The 25,656-nt window shown below is 44.2% G+C and overlaps 1 non-coding gene across 1 annotated transcript; it reads right to left on the bottom strand.

The window, feature by feature from the left end:
- Positions 1–20,518: 20,518 nt before the first annotated feature.
- TRNAR-UCG (transfer RNA arginine (anticodon UCG)) lies at positions 20,519–20,603 on the bottom strand. The gene has a single exon. It is a non-coding gene; the product is annotated as a tRNA-Arg (tRNA).
- Positions 20,604–25,656: the final 5,053 nt, after the last annotated feature.

Below are 25,656 nucleotides of genomic sequence, written 5' to 3'. Positions count from 1 at the left end.
AGAGCCTGGAGCCTGCTTTGGATTCCCTCTCTCTCTCTCTCTCTCTCTGCCCCCCACCCCTGATCGCTCTCTGTCTCTCTCTCTCAAAAATGAATAAACTTCAAAAAAAATTTAAAAACAACAAATACTCTGGATTAATGGTGACCTTTTTACATCCCTTGATGCTAAGCTGAACTACATCAATAAAAGACTTAAATCAAATTGCCAACTAGTGCTGTCTTCCTAACCACTAAAACCATGCAATGTGGATAAACTAGCAAAGACCTGAGACTCAGTTAACATCCAGAGCTGGTAAGTATGAGTACACACTGGTACAACCAGGTTAGGTGTCAATTACCAGCATCCTTCCTGATTACTGAGTACCTGCAATTAGATCTTAAATGCTTTCTATAAGCCCAACTCTAAGCTAGGCATTTTTTGAAATTGTAGCTCGTAGAACCCTAGCTCAGCACCACTCTGTGATAAGCATCAGCCTAATTTTGTTTTTTGCTCTTCTTTTTTGGGGGGGAGGGGGACATCTTAAATAAATTGCAGAATCGTTGGTGGTGACGTTCTGTAACTCACACAGGCTGTAGGGACACACACTAGGAAAAGCAGAGGCTGGCTATATTTAGATGGAGGGGAGTGACAGTAGGTATTTCATACAAGGGGCAATTATAACCTATTGTATAGTCATTGTAGGAGAGATGTGTTTTTTAATCTGCTTATCTTCCATTTCGGCTTTACTTGCCTTTGACAAGACCTCTCTCTTAGCATAGTCTTGCATAATATACAGCAGAATGCCAATGAAGCATGGATAGCTCTCAGTCCTAGAAATCCTTAGGAAATCATCAATTCCCCACAGGGACTGGAGTCATTGATTCCCTCCTGGGAATTGCCTTTAGAAAGAATGATCTCAGAGGAATTTAGAAGAAGCATTAGCTCTGTCAGTGAGCCCAGAGGGAAAAAGTAGAGACAAATTCTACTTTCAATTCAATTCAATTCAGCAAGTATTTATTGAGCCTAACACAGACTTCAGCATGTAAAGGTGGAAGACAGTTCTTGACCTCAAGGAGTTTGCCATCTTATGGTGGGGGGAGGGAAGCTGATCCCTTAGGCCTCCTTGAGCCCGTGTCCTACAGAGTGGACCTACATTGCCCCCACAATAAGTTTTCCACTCCCATTGATCCACAAGACCAACTCCTTACCCTCGCCTACCTTGTTTTCTGAGACTTTGTCCGTGTTGGCACATCCCTGTAAGCGTTTGGGGTGGATCTCAACGTGGGCTACTGATACTTCCCAGCTGTTCTCTACTGATATCTTCCCTCTACTCTGTTCATGATAGTTTGTCAGCTTTCCTTTGTAAGCATCACAAGCTCACATAACCACAGCACAGTAGTCCCTGAACACTGCGCTGATTTTCTCATTGGCCAACCTCTCTCTTTTTTGTTTCTCTTGGAAAGGGCGGAAAGATCTAGATTTGTTCTTTCCTTTGCAGTTGTTTTAACTCCGGTTCGTGTGGTATCTACACATGAATCAAGTTCCTAAATAAATAAAGCTCATAAAGAACGAGGTTTGGTAGAACAAAGAAAGCCTGTCAGACAGGCGAAGTGAGTTGGAGAAGACGCTTAGGACCAATTAAGAGGATGATTTTGAAGAGGGGTGAAAAATGACAGCTTATTTTCTACCAACGAGTGTAAAATGGGTGTGCAGGTCAGACAATACTAGTCAGATTTACTTTATTATCCTGAATTGGAAAATACTAGTTAGATAAATGTCAACTTCACGTGCGTGTGCACACAAGCATATACACACATACACTCACATATACTCACACACACAAGATACAAATTGTGTCAGCCAAAAGTAATCTTGCCTTGTATGCATATTGGGGCTTATGCAAGAGAAGACCCACATCTCTGTCTAAATATTGGAAAACTTTAAATAATAAACTAAGTACAATCTGTGCCATTCTCCTACCATAAGTATAATGACCTAAAAGATCAGATTCGAATTTCAAGTTGTGGCACTCCTCTGAGTTCTATGTCACAACCGTGCAAGGAGAGACCTGGTGCTTAGTCTGTTCACACCTCTGGCTCTGATCCACAACATGAAAAGCCTGATACACAGATCTGTGGACCCTAGTCTGCATACCCAAGCATCATCCTTACCCAACTCCGAGCCTCCCTCAGTTCCCCACAGGCCTAGTATGTGCCCATCAGTGGGCCCCTCAGAAGGACAGACCAGGAATGAGGACCATTCAGATGCAGTAAATGAGCTAAGAGCCTTTTGGGTGGAGAATTTGGGGATCCTGGGTAGCCAGAGAGGGATCTTGGAAAGGGATAAAGGTTCAGACTATGCACAGTCCCCTTACCTATGGACTCCTTACCCCACAAGGAAAAGTTGGACACCGTGCTACCTCCAAAAGTCGTCTATGGATTAGCACCATCCACATCACCTAGGAGATTCCGGCTGCATTTTCCTGAGACCCTCAGATGAATTGAATGCAGTGATCCCCTAAAGTGTGGAGCCCCAAAGCAGCCAGTCTTGCCTGGGTCCAAGGTCAGGGCTGACCATAAGCAGTGTGTATCCCTCGGTCCCTCTCCCACCCCAAAGATACGCAGAGAGTACCAAATCAATGGCCAGGGATTCTTCCCCTGTTGCTTGACCACCTCCTGATATTGGACAGCACCTAATGGTAAATCGTGATATCAGCTGTGAGGCGTTCAGTCACAAAGGAGGCTTCCCAGTTATTTCAAGTGTGCTTTCCTGGTCGTCGAATGCATGTGGGAGAGGCTCAGAGATTATCACAAGAAACACAACTTTGATACCAAAGAAAGTGCTTTCCTTCGTGACCCAATGCAAAGTAGGTCAAGAAACTCAAAGATAATCAAAGCGTTTTAAATTGGAAATCAGCTCCAGGATACCCCATAATGGTTTGCAAATGCAGGCTTATCTTTTTCCTGTTTAATTCCTTGTAGTAGGTGCAGGTAGAGAGAGGCCTACTTTATTCCAAAATATCCTTAAGTCATAGCCCCCGGAATCCAGTTACTGCAAACATTACAACATCGATCAGAGCTATGATTCTGAGCTAACGGGTGTCTATTATTGGAAGATCCAGCTGCTAGACAACATCAAGAGCGCTAGAGGGGCTTTAGGAGGACATTAAGAGGCCCTAAGACAGGAAAGAGTTCCCCTGACTGTCATGACTCCAATAGACAGATCCCAGAGTGAGGAAAGGTGGAGAGAGGTGCAAACACTGTTGAAGAAAATCAGGGCACCGACTTAGGAGATCCCATATCTCAGATCTCCAACCTGTTGAATACTTGAGGCTAAGGTTTTCAGAAGGATCAAAAGGATTTGACCACAGGTGTTAGAAGATTTTAGGGATACCTCTTCTGATCCAGGTAAGGCAGACAGGCTGTTTTTGACACTTCCACATTTTAATTTTTGTAAGGACTTTATTTATGCATGTTTCCCAAAGTTCAGGCTTTGTCATTCACATTTTCCCACTTATAACCAAATGGAAATATTTGGACGGTGGAGTTTTCGTTCTGATATTTAAAGTGGGAAGACATGTTCCAGAAAGTCCATTTTTAGGAAAATGACTAATTAATTAGAGTCATTACTAATAGAACAGGTTGACATAACTCGAAGTGGAATGCAGGGACTTATCAAGATAATTTATAATTCAGTTCAAATGTGCAACAGAATGTCTGCCTTAAAATCCCAGTCCCTTACATCAGTGGTTCTCAAAGTATGGACCCCAGACCGGCAGCATTGATAATGCTGGAAAATTCTCAAAAACACAAATTCTCAGACCCCGCCCCAAGCAGGATCAAAGTCTCTGGCTACAGAGCCCAGTAATCTGTGTTTTTACAGCATGATTCTGGTGCACAATGAATTTCACTGCACTGGATCACTGGCTGGCAATCTTGGATGCTCATTGGAATTACCTGAGGAGCACTTCACAAATACCAACGCAGGGCCCACCTTAGACCAATTAAGACAGGATCCATTGGGGATTGTATTTTTTCAGCTCCCCAGGTGGTTCTAACATCCAGCCAAGGGCTGAGAATCCCTGTGCTGGATAATTTTAGTTTGGTAGACCTAACTCGCGTGTACTTCTATGAAAACTTTCATCCAAGAATCAGCAGGCCACTTACCAACAGGGGCATATTATAAAAGACCTATGCCATCGAGGTAGGATCACAAAGTCAACCCAGGCTTTGGCCGTACCTTGCTCAAAATTCCTGTATTCCAGGCTACCGAGCATCCTTTGCACAGCTACAATTATTTCAACTGGGTTAAAAATGAGAAGGAATTAAATTAGCTTGCAATCTTTTTACATGTTTCTAGAGAACATGTCACCTGTCACTCGGAATGAGATGTGCCTCTCCCTCTCTCAGGATGTGGTATAATGAGGTCTCTCTCTGAGCTCTGAATGCAGAAATGTATTTATGGCACAAAGGGAGATTTATGTATTTTCTAAAAATCCTGGCAGCCAATAATAGCCTTGACTGACTCTCTGGGGCTCCAAATGCAACTAGATTGTATTTGGATATAAATCTGGATGCATTGTAATCTTAGCTCTGCTTCCCTCCATTAAAGGCCAGATGGGGCAAAGGAGTTTGGAGGGGAAAAGTCATAAAATTATTGGTAAAATGCTTAAGAATAAAATACTGAGCCAGAGAAGGCCATTTCAGTATAATCTGTGCAAAATTCTCAGAGATACCATGCGTCAGCACCATCTTTGTGACTATGCTAATGAATTGTGGGATAACAAGGATTCTATACAACCACAGCTTGGTGGGCAACAATTTTTTTTTCCCTTAATGTCACCAAAAGTTGTAAGAAAAGTATATTCAGTAAAGGATTCATCCCAGGGTAGGGAAGAGATTCCAAAACTGTTTAACATCTGTCAGCTGATAATTCCTCTCTCCTCGATCATTTATTTCATCATTCAAAAAATTATTAACAAGACCATGAAACATGAGGAATGGAACCAGCATACCCTGAGCCGCATCTGTAATTGATGGGCTGGCCCTCAGTCTCAAGTTGGCTGGGGCTGAGGCAGGTGGTAAAGAGTTCCAGAATCAGTGGCTCTGAAATGTTTTCCAACAGCTGCGTATTAGTGCTAGACAAACAAACAAACAAAAACTTAAAAGAGTTGCCACGAAGCAATCTCTGCAAATGTGCCAAGTAAGTAGCATTATCACTGTAAAAACTCAGAGAGGGGAGTCTTGAGCTGTGTCTGTATGGTACCAGAATCTGCCAGTTCCATGAGACCCAGCCTCTACACCAGGATGGAGCATTCTTGGAACTTATTGTTTTTAAAACTAAGTGTCCTTCCGTACTGTTGGATCCTGACAAATTGTATCCACGGCCCAGCAGTTGGAACCAGCTGTAGATTCCTGACCACACAAATGAAGACACCAGCAGAGGCCCAGATCTGTGCAAGCTGGGTGACCGAAGCCCAAGGGCCATTGTAAGTGCCCCAACAGAGGGTAGCAGGTCAACGCTGCCGTAAATTGCTATCCTCTTGGATGGTGACCTATATTAGTTTTGGCTACTGCCATTTGGAGACTTGATAAGAAAAAAAAATTATCTGTCCTATAGAGCAGAACCAAGAGTAGCACAAATGCCCTAAAGACATTTTTCCAACTAAATTACATGCATTTATTTTTCACCATGGGGGTCAGAATCGAAAAGCTAACAGGCTCCAGAGGGACAGTGCATGCTAATTCCACTCATGGTAAAGGTCCTTTAAAATGCCACTCATGCCCGAAGCACTGATGAGTTTGCGAGTTGCCAGGCTCGAGGTATGCTGCTCACGCTCCCATTGGAACCCATTAGACGGCCCACAGATAGATGAGTTCTGTACAACCGCATATGTATACCCACCATTCAAAAGTTAAAAAAAATTACTAAGCAATTACACAGATTTTCCAGCTCTAACAACGAGGCTAATGGCAGCCCATTTGCAATTGAGTACAGTAGATTAGTATGGCACTAAGAGAACTGAACTGTTTAGCACCGAGCGCAAAGCTCCCATGGACCGTGCAAATTGCATTCAATTGCAATAATAGAAAATACTGGGGAGGGGGTGGGTTTTATGTCGCAAACATTGAGGACCACACTCACCCGTGTGGAAACAGACCATACCCAACCCCAACGTGAACACACCAAAAGCTACAGAGAGGCTCTGCTGTGGAATATATAGACTCATAAACACGATCTTCAGGTATTCATAAAGTAGCATAGACGCGTCTTGCCGAAAGCAAACCTAGTTTGCCTACCCTTTATTTTATGAAGAAGGGAGACAATGAGACTTCCAAATTTATACGTGAACACACAGACACGCGTACATGTGGGCGTGTACACATTCACACTCACACACGTGTAAGGGTGACCGACCGTCTCACTTTGTCCCAGGACTGTCCCAGGTTTTGCACTCAAAGTCTCATGTCCTGCAGAACCTCTCAGACCTGGGCAAACTGGGGTATTTGTTCACCACGCTACACCTCTTTAATGAACCCCATCTAATCTAAAAAAAGCTTAAAAAGCTGAGTACTATTCCAGACTCTTCCAAAGGGGTATCATGCCAACAAAATTCTCTTCAACCAGTTACCCAGGTTGGGTTTCCAAAAGCACAAAGTACAGACACTATCCAGGTTGCTACCTATTGTCACATAAGTGGGAGCCCCATGGCACTTACCACAATTGTAATTAACAATCTATTGCACAACTGCTTGTCTAACATCTGCCACTTGCTGCTGTAAGTGCATGAGGACAACGTGTGGTCACAGGTTTGTCTACTATCTTATGCCCAGCGCCTGGAACAGTCCCTGACACATGATAGGCGTTCTACAAATATTTGTTGCATTTAAAGAACAAATTAAGAAAACTCAGGGGTCAGGGGTCATGGAGCAACCCCAGCAAAGCATTGCTTTTCTTTACCAATAAACCCAGAGAATATGCAGTTGCTCTCCCACAGGCACAAACTGCCTCACCTGATCGTGCAACCCTGAGCTCAATCTTTGACTACTTTGAATAACACTATTACATCTAATAATAACAATAATAGCTATAACAAGAAAGTCTAGTGCTTTCTACATGTCGGTAAAGTATAAGGTACAAGTTTCATGCTATCTCAGGGCAGAACCACCATTCTCATAGCAAAGGATATTTGGGGAAGGCTTGTCACTCTCCACGGTGCCATCAGGCATTGGAAAGGATGGGCTGGACCCATTTCGGGAAGGTTAAATCTATCACTAGCTGGCTCTAAAAGGTAGGGTGGGCAAAGCCAGGCTGGGGTCTTCTCAGACAGGGCAGTAGAAGGGCACCCAGCACTGAGTAGGAGTTCAAGAATGTTTGTTGGGGAGAGTGGGAGGGGGTAAGGAAATATGATCATGGAGGAAGAAAACAAGTGATCATGGCGACGATGCCCCACTCACTTTGTGTCTCCAGTTCTACTAGAGGAGAGAGAACGCGGTAAGTGCGCAATGATACAAAGGGAGATTTTTGGAGATTTCCATTCTAAACTCAAGTACAGCTTCCTGAAATCTGAACAGAAGGATCCAAAGTGGTGAATGCTTTGTTTCTTCAAGGAAAATTACTTGGTCCATCAGCTCAGCAAATCAACTGAAGTCTCCCAATGTAACATGACTTGCACCTTTGATCTGACTGTTCCCTCCATCCTGCTACAAGAAACCTCAGCATCCAGTGACCCCCTGTCCACTCTGTGTCTCTCCTCGTCTGTTTCATTTCCTCCTAGAAGACCAGCTGCAGCTCAATTGTGGACCATGTAATTCAATAGATTCGCAGATACGTCTTGAGTCAATTTTAATTCTATTTAAAGGACAGTCGATAGAGTCATCTCTGGGGCTTTCTAAGATGAATTTCATATTCCATACACTGAACAAAATGGAAGGGAAAAATGCACTTCTCTTTAAAGATGTAACAACTTAAATTTCTAAAGTGTTCCGATTGGTCCCATTTCTCCATTTCATCAAGATTCTGGTTAAACTTGGGAGATTATTTAGAAAATCTGAATGGCACAGGAAGCATGAATTTATATGGAGAAAGTTTCAGACTGACCATTGTCCTTTGAGTTTCCCAAAATGGAACTTGTAGTCACTGGGGGGTTTTTTTTGTTTGTTTTTTGTTTTTTGTTTTTTGTTTTTTTCAGGTATTTCTCAGTCTTGTACCTTTCCCTGAATGCAGGCTATTCCCTCTGTCTGGGATGCCATTCCTTGCCTTTCCATATGTTCTTGTCCCTCCATGTTTCACAATCAAATGCCATGCCCACCACGAACTTCCTTTTATCCCCTTCCCTGCCCACTCCCATGCCGGAAGATACCTCCCATAAGCATTGTCTCTTGGGCACTTAATCATGCTGTATCTCCTACTTTGGCTATTAAATGTGTTCATTTTATTTTTCTAGTTCATCGGCAGGGTTCATCTAGTTCATCTAGTTCATCGGCAGGCCCTTGAGGGCAGGGTTTATAGATTTGATTTACTTTGTATCCTCCTGTATTAGGTTTTCCCATTATTAGTTTGCTGTTCTAATGATGTCTAATAAAGATACCCAAAGGTTCCCTGGATTACAACAGACATTGGCTTTCCCCCACTTGTGAGTCTAGCAATCAGCTGGGACCACTCTTCCCGAAGCTGAGTTCAGGTCTCTCAATCTGCGACCTAGGCAGAAGCAGCAGCAGGTACCTGGGGCACGCTTTTCCTTTGGTGACTAGGAGGGGAGCAAGGGCTCAGGCTAAGCCACGAAAGTCTATTGAAAACTTCCACTCATGTCATATCTACTCCCACACCATTGGTCAAAACATGGCATGTGGCCAAACCCAAAGTCAGTAGCGAAGGAATGCATCCTCTGCCCTGCAAAGTCACGTGGATAGATGTAATTCTTCCACATTTTCCTCACCCCCACAGCCTGCCGGCTTCTCGTGATGCTTGCCTGAGGATCTAGGAAGTCCAGTGGATGTCACGCCTATTCCTAGGAAGCATGGGCATGCCGCCTATTGCCTGTACTTGGCTCTGCACCTGCCCCAAAGTTTCTGAAAGTTCAACAAACAAGCAAGGGAGTAGAGCCTGTAAAACAACTTTGTATGCAACCCAGTCTAGCTCTTGGTGACTTCCCAGCCCAATGTATATATACAAATGGGTAAAGGGATGTCAGGAGAAAGCAGACAGTTGTTGCTAACTGATAGTTGACAAGTTTTGGAGGAAACCGGGCTGCCTGGGGGGCTCAGTCAGTTAAGCGTCTGACTCTTGGTTTCGGCTCAGGTCATGATCTCACAGTTTCGTGATTGTGAGCTACAAGTCGGACTCTGTGATGGCAGCCTGGAGCTTGCTTGGGATTCTCTCTCTCTGCCCTTCCCCCACTCGCACCGTCTCTGCCTCTCTCACATAAATAAATAAACTTAAAAAATCATAAAAAAAGGGAAAAGTTTTGGGGGAAAGTAATCTATTTTAAGACAGAAGTACTAGCAAGAGTATCGCCACTGGCCTTTATTGCCTGAATTCTGGAGATGGAAACAAAATCCCTGCTATTTAAGATTTTCATCCACTCCTGCCGCTTTTCCCCACCTGAAGCGCTAATCCTCTGCTGGCCTCGTCATAACCACCTCTGTGGCAAGACTCACCGCAGTGTCCAAACACTCAATTGTGGGTTCAGGTGGTGAATGGCCGGCAGGTGTGTTTGAAACAGACAAACAACTATAATCCCAATTTCTCTGGGACTGCAAAAAAAATAAAAAGAGGGGAAGGAAGACAGATTCTCCAGGGAAGAGCCTCTTGCATGTACTTGACTTAGCCAAGTTCAAAATGTTGTCCCTACATTACTTCATGAATACTGAAGAGTAAGTAGTTTGGAAAGACAGTTCACACACACCTGCTCTTCCTCAAAGGATAAAAAACAGGGGCCCAGGAGAGGCCGGTCGTTTTCGGAAGGTCAACAGGGATTCAGCGGTTGGGCAAGGTCTCGCATGTCTAGAGGGTGGTTCCCAAAGGTGCTGTGCTTGTGGCCGGACCACAGTCCGGAAGGCAAGTGTTATTATTAAGGCGCTTATTTTGCTCTCGTATTTCATTCCAGTCAATGTTCGAGTGGGTTGTTAATTGTCTAATAAAGTCCATTTGTTTGATCCGCGATCCCAGCTCTCTAAATTGTGTTTGCTCCTATACGCTGTAATCCACGCTGCTCACTGCTTGGCAATTAGTCAAGGCGGTCCCGGCCCTTAGTGTAAATTAATGAGCTTCTACCAGAATGGGCTTCTGAGGTTTTGATGAGACACGAGAATGGTTCTCTCTGCCCTCCTCCACTCCCATGATATATGATCAATTTATTTAACTCAAATTGCAATTTCAATAGCCTTCTCTTCCCAGAGTCAGCATGTCTGCTGTAACTTACGCTCGCGAAAGGGAGCCACAGGGTGGTGTGGCTGGAGATAAGCCGGGTAGAAATAAGAGTGTTTTCTTCTATGCTACCTTGGATAAGCACAGTGACATGTGGAGCACAGACAACAATGTCAGCGGCAGCCACGGTCCTCCTCAGCCGGGAACAATTACCTGGGGAGCATGGTGTTGCTTGGGCTTTCTGTAGAGATCTCTCGATGTGATGTTATTGGAATCATTAATGTATATCAAAGTGGAGCCTGGACCAAGTGGATATTTGAACAGTATACCGTGGTCCCTTGTCAGATGATTTCTTTTTTAACTGCTTCGAAAGCCCAAGTGAACATTTACTCTCCTATCAGCCCTCAGAAATGAACTTAAACGTCACTAATAATAGCATCACGTTGAAACATCAAGTCGAGAGAACATATTCTCCAGCGTCACCACCATGGCGTATTTGTCTCCTGCTTAATTTGCCCTCACTGTGTATTATTAGGAGTTAACACTGTAGTTTTGTTTAATAACTGGCTTCACCGCCCATGGCTGACTCCAAACTGATCACTCAGGCCTGCTGATGAAAGTCCTAATTCATCCTTGTTAGAGCAATTAGAGGGAAATTGGATAACCGTGCCACTTCTTACAAAGGTCTACATGCAGCTATAGCCTATCCCCCAAGAGGTTAAACAAACGCTCACTTTGGCTGCAAGTGAAATAGACACTTTCCTCGTAAGTGAGATAGTACCAAATTAATTTAGGCTTCAAGAAGTTTTCAAGTGGGAGCTGGAGCTCAGCTTCTGTTCTCCTCCTTTGCTCCGTTCCTCTGTCTGCACCCGGCCAGGTTAAATGTTCTCTGCCATTAGAAATCAATTATGATTCCCTGCTCTATTGCATATGCTGTTGTGGCATGAGCTACACCTCAGCATACTGACTTCAGCTGCCTTTTCTTCTTGCCCTTGACAGGAGAGTAGTAATTTGAAAGTGGAAAACTTCTCAGACCATTACAACACATCCTGTCTCAGACTGACTACATTTGCCTGGTGGGAATGTCAGCATGTAGGGCTCCGTTTCTGCCTGGGAAGGTGGCGTTTCCGCTGCAGACGAATTGTCCACCAGATTGCGAAGGTTCAGGGGTTGGGGAGAGGGCTATGACACGCTGGAGACTGGGGAGGGGGAAAGAAATGCAAACGTTACATGAGGTATGACGAGGGATGTCTGCTGGGTTGTGGCAGAGTCGGTGTGGCCCCGGAGACCAAAGGAAAACGGGAACCAAGTGCCATCCAAGTATCGTGAGATTTCAGATCCCTGGGCCAACGTTTCTGCCAATTTTGCCGCAAGCCTTGGGTATGTCATGGAACTGCTCGGGTCTCTCTTACCTGGTGTCTAATCTGTTAAATGAAGTGCTTGTGATCTCAGACGTTCCTGCTGATTCTGTAACAGTCAGGAAGGCTTTCTGTCACAAGTCACAGAACAAATGGGCTTCTTTGTGTCACATCACAAGAAGGCCAGAGACAAGTGGCTCTTGACATTAGTTCAGCAGCTTGTAGTTGACCAAGATCTGCACCTGTGCAATTCCTTGGGGCCCTTTCTCGTTTTGCCACCTGATGGTCACCCGGGGGGCTCCTGCCTTTCAGCTGTGACGTCCACGGTCCACACAAGAACAAGGAGACGCGCAAGGAACCTCCTTGCCCAGAGGCTCTGTCTTTTTGAGGAAAGAGAAGCTCTCCCAACAGATTTCTGCCTGTATCTGGACTCTCCAAAACACTTACTTGGCCACCCATCGGTACAAGAGAAGCTGGGAAGGATTCCCTTTCCGGTCTCCGTAGAAAAGGAGGCAAAACAGAAGGGTGCTGAGATGGGTGCTAAGCGACCTGTAGTATCTGCCACAGGCTTTAAGGCTGGAAATGTGGCCCTCCACCTCAGCTTGCCTATCGCTTTGCCTGTCTCAGGCGTACGGGGTACTGCTCTTAAACATTCCTGCTTCCTCTCCCTTTCCAGCCACATGGGAGACAGGTGCAGCCGGGTAACTTGCTGTGACCAGTAACATGCATGTCGACAGGACATGTGTCCATTCCAGATGAAAGCATTGCTGGGCCAGGGTGCGTTCCTAGTTCCTCCTCATCCCCCTACCCCTGCATCTAAAGATGTTCCGGACGGCAGAAGCTCCACCAGCCTTGGTCTGTGGTGAGGACAACGTGGAGCTGAGACGGGGGCCTCTTAGAGCCCCGCGGCTTTGTGCTGTGACGAGGCCCCATGCGGGGTCTCCTTTCAGGGTCTTTTTGTCAGGTTTCTCTCTAGCTCCTCAAAGCAGGAAAGAATAGGGATGCTTCCCAGGCCACAGCATGTGGAATCATTTTTGTGCTGTGGCAAATGCGATAATAATAACAGCAATGGTTTTGTCACAAAGTTCCGTGCGATCCATTATCACCATCATCATCACCGCTCCCATCATCATCATCATTACTATTGATGTCACCTCTAATAACAGTTAACATTCAGGGAGCACACCCACTGGGCTAGGGATGGAAACATATAATCGCTTCCTACCGAAAATGCATCTTTTTGAAACAAAAAAATTTTGGGGGGGTTTATTTCCTTTTGAGAGACAGAGCACAAGCCGGGGAGGAGCAGAGAGAGAAGGAGACACAGAATCCGAAGCAGGCTCCAGGCTCTGAGCCGTCAGCACAGAGCCCGATGCGGGGCTCGAACTCACGAGCTGCGAGATCACGACCTGAGCCGAAGTCGGATGCTCAACGGACTGAGCCACCCAGGCGCCCCATATAACCCTGTCTTTCCTGTGTTTCACAACGGTGGCAGCTTTAAAAGAGTGCTCATCAAGCCTTCTAGAGAATGTCCCTCGATTTGGATTTATCGAATGTTTCCCTCCTGATTAGATTGGGATGATGGTGACTATGACAACGGGTGAAGTGTCCTGGCATCATGTATCGGGGGGCGGGGGGTACACAGTATGGACACAACCTAGCACTGCTTACGTGACCGTTGGTCACAGGGTTGAGGTGGCACCGTGCAATTCCTCCACCACAAAGTTACAGTGGTTTCGTTCCCATACAGTTGTTCTGCTTTATTCTTTGGAGGTTCGGTCCACACGCAACAAGAGGGGAGTTCAGCTACACCTCCACATCCTAATTTACATATGCTACTTAGAATTTTTTTGTGAGAAAGGTCTGTCCCTTCACCACCCTTCATTCATTTATGTTAGTATGAATTTATGCATATTTGTTTTAGACCTTGGGTTATAATTCAACACTATGTTATTTGTTTGCTCGCTCCAAATATTCCAGAATTGGCCACTGGGAGTGCTTTCAGGCTGATTCCTGTGTTCTTCTGATATGCCTCCACCTCCCTTCCTTCCTCCCTCCCTCCCTCCCTCTCTCCCACCCTTCCTTCCTTCCTCTCTCTCTCCCTCTCTCTCTCTCTCCTTAAAATTTTGAGCACTTCCTTGCTGGCACTACAATGTTCTCTAAACTCACCTTGCATGTTCCCTGCCCCAGCCTTCTCCACAAGCATTGGTCCAAGGATCTCTAGCTCCATTCATTGAAGACTGGTGTATAGAAACCAAATCCTAGCCCTGTGTGTGCTGCTTGCTACTGGGGTGTCACTGCCTCTAGGCCTCAGCAAACTGATCTAGGAAATATATGGATGCATACTATTGCATGTATGCATACATACATGTATCTGTACATATGTGTGTATAGAGACAAACATGAGTTAATACTGACGCCTCTGGCAGGAGCCCAGCACCACGGGATTCATTCTAGCCTTCCACCCTTACTTATTGGAAACGTCTTTCTCTGACAATTGTTCCTATTATCTAAAATCCATTTACTTATCTGTCCAACTTTTAACCTCATTTTAAGCCTCTCTAATCCTTCAGTCTCAGTCGGGTTCCTACGTATAATCTCTCCGCACGCCATTCATATCTTACAATACCTGGCACACAAACTACTCGCATGACGTCTGCCTCCCCTGCCGTGTCGAGTCACCTCGATGGCAGGACCATGGCGACTTGCTCTCTGTTGCACACTGTGCAAGGATTTACTAAATGAATGAAAGAGAGAAGTAAGAAGCTCAAGGTGATAGCTGCCTTTATACAGGTCCTTCCAGGCAGTTCTCATTTGTGCTATTGTCCCATTGTACAGAGGGAAGGATTCCTGACCACACCCCAGCATTCGATCACGTGACCCTGTTTTCTCATCTTCAGAGCATTTAGCGGCCGTTATCTTGATTGTTTCCTGTCTCCCCTCCACTAGCCAGTAAGCTCCACGTGGGCAGAGACCTTGTATCCCAGAACAGTAAATGATCCAAGGCAGATTCTTGATTTTTAAAATTACTGAATAATGAAAAAACTGCATAATTAGCAGTAATAGGAATGTTACTGAGATTATTGGTGTTTTGAGGGGGCCTGGGTAGCTCAGTCAGTTAAGGGTCCAACTCTTGATCTCGGCTCAGGTCATGATCTCGCGATTCATGAGTTTGAGACCCGTGTCGGGTTCCCCACTGTCAGTGCAGAGCTGGCTTGGGATTCTCTCTCTCACCCTCTCTCTCTGTCCCTCCCCTGCTCTCTCTCTCTCTCTCTCTCTCTCTCTCTCAAATTTAAAAAAAAAATTTTTTTTAAAGATTATTGGTTTTCCCAATTTATATCAATGCCTATATTAACCAGATGTGTGATTAGTGTTGTTATTTTTTGGAATTTGTTTTGGTGACCTCATCATACAGGCGTATATCATACAAACAAAAAAAGACCTAAACAAAGGAGAAAGATGGGGTGCCTGGGTGACTCAGTTAGTTGAGCGCCTCACTCTTGATTCCGTCTCAGGTCATGATCCCAAGGTCATGGGACGCATCAGGGTCCGCGCTGATCTTGGGGCCTGGTTAAGTTCCTCTCTCTCTCTCTCTCTCCCGATGCCCCTCTCCCCTACTCTTATTCTCTCTTTCTCTCTAAAACTAATAATAATAAATTTAAAAAAGAAAAAAAGAAGGAAAAAATAAATGAAAGCCAACGTTAAGCTTCAATAAGAAAAGAAGTTTTTACAGATGCAGGTTTTAGAGGTCGCAGTTCGAGTCATTTACAGCCGGGTTGGGGTTTTCTGGCATTTTTCTATAACGCTCTTCATATTTATTTGTGCAGCATTGTGTGCGCATACTGCTGGCTTATGCTTTTTCCCATTTCCCCTCCCTCATCCATCTTCCCCTCCCACAAAACTTACGAAACTTATGAAAAAATATAAATCACTCAAAACCCAAACGAACTGGAGATTTGTTGGCTGATGTGAAACAAGGCAAGGGTTTGCCCAGGCTGGAGATGACGTCAGACTTGCCGGTTTCCCCTGGTGATGACTTCGGTCCTTGGTTCTACTCCCAAGTCCTTCTTTCTGACTTCACTGATCTGTAAATGGCCTCACTTTGAGAATTGAAGCTTACGCACTGGGACACTTTTAAATCAACTTTAAGGAATTTTGGAAACATACCAGGATAATGTTTACTTCACCACTATTTGAAGGAACTGTTTCCCTCACTGGAGGCGTATAACCTGGCCACGCATCAGGGTCGCCTGAGATACTAAAATGCGGATTCCTGGGCATCACTCCAGCCCAACCAGAGCCCCACTCTGCAGAGGCTCAGCCTTAGAAGAGAGGCTTTAAACCCACTCCCAAGCAGCCCAGCCTTGGGCTGGGCCCAGTACATGTAATAATGATTTTGTAATGGTACTGCTTAAATTAAATAACACAACTTATTCTCAAGAATTAGAGTTCTGCTGGGGTGCCTGGGTGTCTAAGTCGGTTGGGCAGCTGGCTCTTGGTTCTGGCTCAGGCCATGATCTCATAGTTTGTGGGTTCGAGCCCTGAGTTGGGCTCTGGGCTGACAGTATAGAATCTGCTAGGGATTCTCCCTCTCATCTCTCTCTCTCTTCCCCTTTCCTGCTCGTGCTCTCTCTTTCTCTCTTCCTCTCTCTTCCTCTCTCTCTGTCAAAATAAATAAATAATTTTTAAAAAAGGATTAGAGGGGCGCCTGGGTGGCGCAGTCGGTTAAGCGTCCGACTTCAGCCAGGTCACGATCTCGCGGTCCGTGAGTTCGAGCCCCGAGTCGGGCTCTGGGCTGATGGCTCAGAGCCTGGAGCCTGTTTCTGATTCTGTGTCTCCCTCTCTCTCTGCCCCTCCCCCGTTCATGCTCTGTCTCTCTCTGTCCCAAAAATAAATAAACGTTGAAAAAAAAAAATTTAAAAAAGGATTAGAATTCTGTGCATTCAAACCTCTAATTAATTAATTTTTAAATAGTATCATTAAATAAAGGAAGCCAAAGTTGTTTTTTGCCAGGACCTACAGGAAGAACCCCATTTCACATTGTGTTCCAGTATACATACACATACATGTATGTGTGGGCATGTATATAAACCAATAGAAAATGCACAAAATAATATAAAGTAAGAATGCGACTCATATAAATTATGATGTTTGATATGATAAAATCTCAAAGATCAAATAAAATGCAGAATCATCCCAAATAAACAATCCAAGAATATTCTAGTAAAAAAAAAATCTATAAATATTGATTTTGTAACCCAGTAATGAGATTCAGTCTGTGGTTTAAAAACCACTGAACTAGCCCAACCTCGATACCCCTGTGCGTTATTCCAGGCATTACAAGTATTTGAAAACATCAAAACTGCATTAAATTTGTTTTTCAAAATTGGGAAAACGAGCTCAAATTCCAAGGTGCTCTTGGATTTATGAAACTACTTCAGGCACTTTTGTAAGTTACAGCTGCAACACCAGTTACAAGGTTTGCTTGTTCAGAAGGTTATTAACTTCTTAACTCTAAAAACTCACTTAACGATTCTCCCTTTTCTTACCCTGCTTTTTTTTCTGCTACTTGCTACATTTCCTCTCTCAGTTTGGACTCAGGGTTTTCAGGTATCGTTTATTCCCTAGAGACCAGAGGAGTGGTGAGTCCAACCACACAGTGTAGAGGGACCTTATATTAAACTGTTGGTGAACTGCTGTTCAAGTCCCTTGAACCTTGTCTTTTCTCCTAGATGACTCATTTCCATAAAACAGACCACAATATCCCTTTTGATGTCTCCGTTTGCTCCACAACGCTACCGAATTCCTACCTACTCTGCAAAGTTTTAACCAAACTCTGTCCAAACCAACTATCCTGGCCACAAATCTTCTGTTTTTTATTTCCTATCTTGTGTTTTAAATACTATCTTGTGCTCGGGGGGCCTGGGTGGCTCAGTCCATTAAGTGCCTGATTTCTGCTCGGGTCGTGATCTCACGGTCCGTGAGTTCAAGCCCTGGGTTGGGCTCTGTGCTGACAGCTCAGAGCCTGGAGCCTGTTTCGGATTCTGTGTCTGACCCTCCTCTATTCACACACTCTCTCTCTCTCTCTCTCTCTGTCTCTCAAAAATGAATAAATGTTAAAAAAAATGTTAAATACTATCTTGTGCTCTTGAATGCTATTAACTGTGCTCATCTGCCTGTTCACACTTGATTCTTCTCTCTGCCCGTCTTGTTGCAAAGTTCATGGGATCAGGGTAATAACTTCATCGTGTTGAATAATAACATCAGAAGTGCTGATAATAATGATGATACAGTAAATCTATTTCAATCCCTCCTCCAGCACCTTGGGACACCCAAGCTTACAAAAATACTATATACAGAAACTCACTATTTTAGACTAGGGGAAATGGGGAAAGAAGGAGGCATTCTTTAAAACCTGAATTAAATACATATAATAAAGAAGTTTGGCTTCATTTTCAAATGTAATTAATAATAAAAACCAGGTTTAAAAATTATGCACACTGGTGCAGCCACTCTGGAAAACAGTATGGAGGTTCCTCAAAAAATTAAAAATAGACCTATCCGACGACCCAGCAATTGCACTACTAGGTATTTATCCAAAGGATACAAGACTGCTGATTCGAAGGGGCACATGCACCCCAATGTTTATGGCAGTGCTATCGACAATAGCCAAAGTATGGAAAGAGCCCAAATGTCCATTGGCTGATCGATGGAGAAAGAAGATGATGGAATATACAATGGAATACTACTCAGTGATCAAAAAGAATGAAATCTTGCCATTTGCAACTACATGGATGGAACTAGAGGGTATTATGCTAAGCGAAATGAGTCCGTCAGAGAAAAGACAAAGGTCATATGATTTCACTCATATGTGGAGTTTGAGAAACACTACAGAGGAACGTAGGAGAAGGTAAGGAAAAATAAGATAAGAACAGACAGGGAGGCAAACCATAAGAGACTCTTAAATAGAACAAACTGAGGGTTGTGGAGGGGAGGTGGGGGGGGGATAGGCTAAATGGGTGATGGGCATTAAGGAGGGCACTTGTCGGGATGAGCACTGGGTGTTGTATGGAAGTGATGAACCACTGAATTCCACTCATTTTTTTAAACTTTTATTTATTTTTGAGGGAGAGGAGAGCACGAGCAGAGGAGGGGCAGAGAGAGGGGGAGATAAAGAATCTGAAGCTGGCTCCAGGCTCTGAGCTGTCAGCACAGAGCCTGACGTGGGGCTCGAACTCATAAACCGTGAGATCATGACCTGAGCTGAAAATGGACGCTTAACCCACTGAGCCCCCCAGGTGCCCATACTGGGTTCTATTCCTGAAACCAATACTACGCTGTATGTTAACTAATTTGAGTTTGAAAAAATAACAAATTAAACAATAATTGTTGAATATAGATCCTAAGGGACCCACTTTAACATAAGTAAATGCTATATACTTGGCATTTCACATCTGATCTTAGCCCAATGTTAAATGCCAGTTTCCATAAACAGCCATGGAAATAGATAACTTTTTTCAGATGCTCACAGTGGACTGCTTTATCTGAGACTATCTACAGTGCACCATAATTATGCCCATTTACGGATTTGAGACTGAGAGGTCAAGATGTAATTTGCCCAGAGGTCACAGCTGACATATCCTGGGACCCAAAGTCTAATTTCGGAGCCCTTACTCTTAACCTCACTTCCTAAAACTTTATTTATTCTATTAACTTGCTTTGAAACCCCTGTACAGAGAAACTGAATTCCAAAGCTTTATCTGAATCGTTAAGAATTTGGAAGGAGAGCGGTCAGAAATGGTGAAATGTTACAGTAACTACCTTGGGATATAAGAAGTGAAGGAATGAATTGCTGAAAACAGGTCCATCATTTCAGGCTTTGCAAACAATTCCTCTGTGAACTTTTATTTCCAACTCTTATAAATATTACCAGATCAATTCTGTGGGGATGCCACTCGGTCCCACCTCACTTTGACTCAGAGGAGAGTCCTTTGGAAAGTTTCAGCAGAAGCAGAGGTGCCCTTTGTGAGTTATAGGCCTGAGAAAAAATTAACGTGTTTGGGTTTGCTTGTTCTGTTTTGTTTTTAGAAAGTCAAGACCTTTTTTTCCCCAGCTCCCCATAAGTCACAAATAGCTTTTCTTTTCAAAGTTCAACCTTGTCAGGCCGTTAATCCTCCATGAGGAAAAGAGTGTGTGATACGTTTAGAAAGGTTTGGCTTTCAAATAAGGAAGTTATTAACTTTTACATTCCTGTTTGACGCCTTCTCGATGGTTCTAGAAGTCTCTTGGGGCTAAATATCCCAGAAGCACCCACAGTGAGGCAGCTACAAAAACCTTTTCCTCTGTGACTGCCTGCTCTTAGCTTTCTACTTTCTCTGTTAGGAGAAAAGGACCCTGGCAGAAGTCACCACAGGGCACAGGGCAGGGCCGGAAAAGGGAAGGACACTGAGGAGCTAGCCAGCCTTCTTGGATGGAGGCCACCTAGACTGGGGAGCATGGCAGGTGGGTCTCAGGATCCAAGAAGCGACTCACATGAGACTTCTACTCATGGAGGCCAAGGAGTGTAATTTAGGCCTCGAATATCTTTGGACATATTACCTTTCCTCTTCATTACCCATCCATTCATAAGGATATTACTAACCCAGATTTTCCAAGGCTGCTCTGAAAGGTGTATGGAAAAGAGTGGGGACTTTTTTCTTTAATGCTTATTTATTTTTGAGAGAGAGAGAGACAGAGTACGAGCCGGGGAGGGGCAGAGACAGAGGGAGACACAGAATCGGAAGCAAGCTCCAGGCTCTGAGCTGCCAGCACAGAGCCCGAAGCGGGGCTCGAACCCACGAAATGTGAGATCATGACCTGAGCCGAAGTCAGGCGCTCAACCGACTGAGCCACCCAGGCGCCCCAAGAACAGGGACTTTAAATCAGAACGCCCGGTTCCGAAACTCGGATCCAGTTTAAGACAAATCGACATCCCTGAGCTGGTATTTCTTTGGCTTTAAAACGGAGATCATAATATTTTTATGAAAATAATAATATCTGGTGTTTATTGAGTGCTCACTATGTGCCAAGCACTGTGGGTTTTCCCCCTTTTCTTTTTTTTTAAATATAATTTATTATCAAATTGGCTAACACAGTGCACACAGTCTCTTGGTTCCGTTTCCCCCTTTTCTTATTTAACCCCCACCCCTGCCCCCAGCAATCCTAGGAGGCACACACCTGTCATTATCCTCATTTTCCAGTTGAGGAAGCTGAAGTTGACGGAAGATGAGATAACCGTTAGCCCAGGAGAGCAGAGATCTTTTCCAGGCTAGTGCAGTTCAGACCCCACCCACTTAGCCATGGAGCACACTGCCTCCTGAGGTAATGAGTATGAGAGCATCTTGTAAATTCTAAAGGGCTGCACGAAGCCTTTCTCTGTATTGTCTTTATCAATATGTGACACCCTGAGTATAATTCCAGACTCCCCAAGTCACCTCAAACTAAACCCAGCAGAACAGAAGGAACCACGAGGCCCTGGCAAATGATTTTGTGTAATGCTGTGCTTCTCAAAGTTTAGCATATACTTCCGGAGAGTCCCATGGAGGGGTTCCTAAAATATGAATGATTGAGCCCCAAGCCCAAAGTTTCTGCTTCAATACATCTGCAGTGGAGGGGCACCTGGGTGGCTCAGTTGGTCAAGCGTCCAGCTCTTGGTTTCGGCTCAGGTCGTGATCTCACGGTTCGTGTGTTCGAGCCCCGCATCGAGCTTTGCGTTGCTGGTGCAGAGCCTGCTTCAGATTCTCTCTTTCTCTCCCTTGTTCTCTGCCCCTCCCCTGCTCTCTCTCTCTCTCTCAAAATAAATAAATAAACTTTAAAAAACAAAGTCTGCCGTGGGGCCCAACACTTTACACTTCTCCCAGGTTTCTGGATGGAGCTGATGTTACTAGCCAGAACCACACTTTGAGCACTTACAGGTATAGTGGTTTCAAACATGGGTCTTGGAACCAGACGTCTGTTTTGCCGCTGGCTGACTTCAGTGCTGTGAGTCTCAATCTTCTCATCTGCAAAATGTAAATAATACTAATATCTACCCTGTAGACTTTCAATGGAGGCTAGAAACAGCTCAACACCGTTAGAGTCAGATCTGGAGTACAAGAAGCACCATGTAGCTGTTGTGCGGGGTGGGCATCCTGTCTTCTGCAGACAGTTTTCCTTTAGGAAAACTTACCATCAAACCCTGAAAGAGTTAAATACACTACTGTAACTTTATGTCTTTTAAAATCCATAATTTCATCTTTCATTGAAAGGGGGAGGAAGTAATACTAACATGTTGTATCAGTCGGGGTCTCAACAGGAAACAGATGGTCCGCTCAAAATAGGAAAGTTCCAGGAGGGTTTATTTACAAAGGGACTGTTTCTAATGTGTGGGTGTTGGGGAACCACAAGGGATAGTACAGTAACCTGGAGCTTCATAGTAGGTAAGCTGATCTCACTCAAGACCAGAAGGAATAAAGAGGGAAGACGCAGTTATTGGAGCCATGGTGTGAAAGAATTGAGAGTTGACCACCTTGAAAGCTGTGATCTTTGGTGAAGGAATACAACCCGTATAGACTGCCCAGTAGGAAGACAGCCCAAGGAATTAATACTCTCCTTCCTCCCTCTATCACCTGCCAGAGCTTCCAACTAAGGGCAGATTTGGACTCTTTTCAATCCAACAGCCACCAAACCCAACGGCAGGCCAGAGGGCATGGAAACCGGGATGAATCCAGCAGAAATGTGTTGACATGTGTTGTATCATTTGATCATTCTGCCAGCCCTCTTTTCTGCCCATTCCACAGATGAGGTAACGGAGTCAAACTACTGGAAGTAATTTACCGAATATCACACTATTTGGAAGTGGCTGAGTATTGAAACTCTTATTCTAGGGTCCATCCACTCAACAACTATAGTAGAGGAAGCCTCTGGAGAGAAATAAAAGAAACTGAAATGTTTTATTCCTGGCTAGTACAAAAACAAATACTGTAAATGGTGGATGTCATCTAGCTGTGGGCTGTAGGGCCTTAGTGACCTCATCTGTCTTGTTAAGTTTAAAAATTAAAAAAAAAATGGAAACAACTTTTTCTGTATACTACTATTATAAGCTGGTAAAATATGGATATGGCAATTGATAGAGTTGGCAATAATGGGACATTAGGATGATGGATGATTTTCTTTTTATTTTCCCCATTTCCTGAAGTTCTGTAACACGGCCAGATTGAACTTACATTTTTTAGCATAAAAGCAATCAAATAAAAATTTTAAAAATAAAGTAAAATGAAGGGTGAACCAGGCAATCTCTAAGTTCCCTTGAATGTTTTATGAGCCTACAATCTTGATGTCAATCTTTCTATTTCTCCTCTTTTAATATTAAAGCAATCCTACAAATACGAATAAAGGTCCACAGAATCCACGGCAAGCCTGTTGGTCTCATTCTTTAGGAAGACTGTGGGGGTAGGCATGAAATGAAAGAGGTAGGGCCAAAATGCAATGAATCCCCTGAGTAGAAACAGTTGTTGTTACCCTCTAGCTGCCTCTTATCCGTCTTCTGTAGCTTTTCTGTGACTTTTAGAAAGGTCACAGAGATTTAGAATAGGGCTGGACAAAGCTAATATGGGGAGAGAGTCTGCTGTGGAGACATCTCTGGCAGAAATGCCCCTGGAAGCTTAGTTCTTGAGATGAGAGTCGAAGTATCCCGTGATAGGCATCTTGCTTGGAACATGGGCATCACTGGCAACAGCCACAGGTTCTGGAAAGGCTTCCAGAGGGAGGTGTGGTTTGAAATGGGGCTGTAGGGATAGATCACGTGCTGTGCGAGCGATACACAAGCAAGAGCGTTCTGAGTGCCAAGACTAGGACAGAGCAAGAAAGGAATGTGGCCAAAAGTATGGAACAGTGGCTTAGCTCCACTGGAACAGCCCATAAAATGTTTGCAGGCGATGTAAGGGAAACAAAGCCAGAGAGATTGGGTGGTGCCATGTTACGGAGTAGCAAGGAGTCACTGGAGGTGGTCGAACAGGAGATCAGCACTCCAAGAAGAAAATGTGGACCAAATGTGAAGACTGGATTGGGACAGTTAGGACATGGGGAGACCAGGCAAGGTTCGCGTTGGTCTTAGCAGAAAGTAGTATGTCCTGAACTAAGGGGGCAAGAACTATGTACCTAGACATAAAACCTAGGTGTTCTGAGAGTTTCCGTATGTTTGATCATATTGAGTCACATCTTTGTACAGTCCTAAGTGGTCAAGATGTGTGTATGGAGTTTACAAGATTGAGCTCGGCCTACATTATTCTCCGCCTCGTTGTGAACTCAGAGAACAGGAGCGGGTTGCTCGTGGGCAGGTATGTAAATTCTCACCAAAAGAAGATTACGCTGGCAGGAGCCAGTGACCCAGCAGGTGACCAGATAATGACAGACTCTTCTGATTCCCCCAAAAGGTGATTACCAGGTGAAACGGACCAGGAGGTAGAGGTGAGAAATCCAACGTACATTTCTCTTCCTTGACACTAATGGCTGCCAGCATGTGTGGGGGTCCCTGAAACACCACTCACTTGGAATTCAAGGTTCTGCAAACCTGAAACCACATGTAAAATCGCTCGCACACAGTACACAAACAGGCCCTTAGAGCAATTAAAGTCCTGGGCGTCTGCTCTCTCGCAGACTAATTGGCCAACGTGCAGCATGTGGCGTTGTGAGTCTAATTGCTCAGGGGCAGCCGGCTCTTTAGGCCTTCTGACCTAGATCCGGCACACGGAGACTGTTCACCCACCACCGTCTCTGCACGGAGAGGCCCTGTACTCCATCCGTCAGATGGAGACCTTGCTGCCCCATACTGTGGGAGGCAGATGTTTTCCTCTTTAATTGTTGCAGATTAAGGTTTGCAAACCCAAAAATAAAAACACCTCCCCCAGGCAATTATGGCCAATCAAATCACAGGCTTTGGGAAGAAAGATGATGGATATATCCTGTGCTCTTCCTGTGGGTGAATCACCCCCTCCTGAGTTCATTTGGCCACCCCGTGGCTTTGTGCTTCCCTCAGCAACCCTTGTTATCCCGTGGTCTCGTCCACGAGAGCCAGGGAGGCTGGGCACTTGGTCCTCAGGGAACGTGTGTGTTTCACCCACTCATTTTGTCAAAAAAAAAAACACCCCACAAACCTATCCTTTCGAAGCACTGCGTTAGACACAATGAGGGATAAACGTGGAGATTCAAGTACTAGTTCACTCCAAATGAGAGAAATCAGGGAAGTCAGCTTTGAGCTGCTCTTTAAGGCTAGGAAGGATTTTAACAGGCAAAGATGAAAAAGAGGGCATTCTTTGGGAGAGAAATGGTCTCTGTAAAAAAAAAAAAAATGTTAGGTGAATAATTACAAGTCATGTTTGGGGTCTAGTATGGTAAGCCAGATTGGGAGCATCACATGAGCAATTATATGCAGTTTATGCCTGAATTATGTGAAAAGATGAATAGATAAATCTTGTATTATTTGCATGACTGACATAGCAGCAATAACCCTTTTTATATTTTATGGGAAATGTGCATGATCTAAAAGTGCTTCCAAGAGTTAACTTGGTTGCAGAACAATGTATGAAATCAAATTAGAATGTAACACACACACACATATACACAAATTCTAATTGTCCTATAAAAGGAAAGAATTGATTTATCAGCAATTGTTCCTAATTAGACAAGTCCACTCCACTGTCTGGCTATCCAGCTGGCAGACACAATAATCTTTATGCATCCACACTTGGCAAAAATGAGCTACAGTTCATTTTGAATCTCCAAGTTTGATTTGAAAATATATACACCCCTTTGGATCTAATGAGATACAATCTGAATGATAAATATCAGTTGATTAATGTATACAGGGCTTTGGTTTAATAACAGTTTAACAAAAAATTATTTGGCTATTGTTAAATCTTAATAAATGTTTTAA

This window comes from Herpailurus yagouaroundi, unplaced genomic scaffold, assembly GCF_014898765.1.
Source record: "Herpailurus yagouaroundi ecotype Mexico unplaced genomic scaffold, PumYag 161, whole genome shotgun sequence".
NCBI lineage: Eukaryota > Metazoa > Chordata > Mammalia > Carnivora > Felidae > Herpailurus > Herpailurus yagouaroundi.
This window is presented reverse-complemented; position numbering and strand designations above follow the sequence as displayed.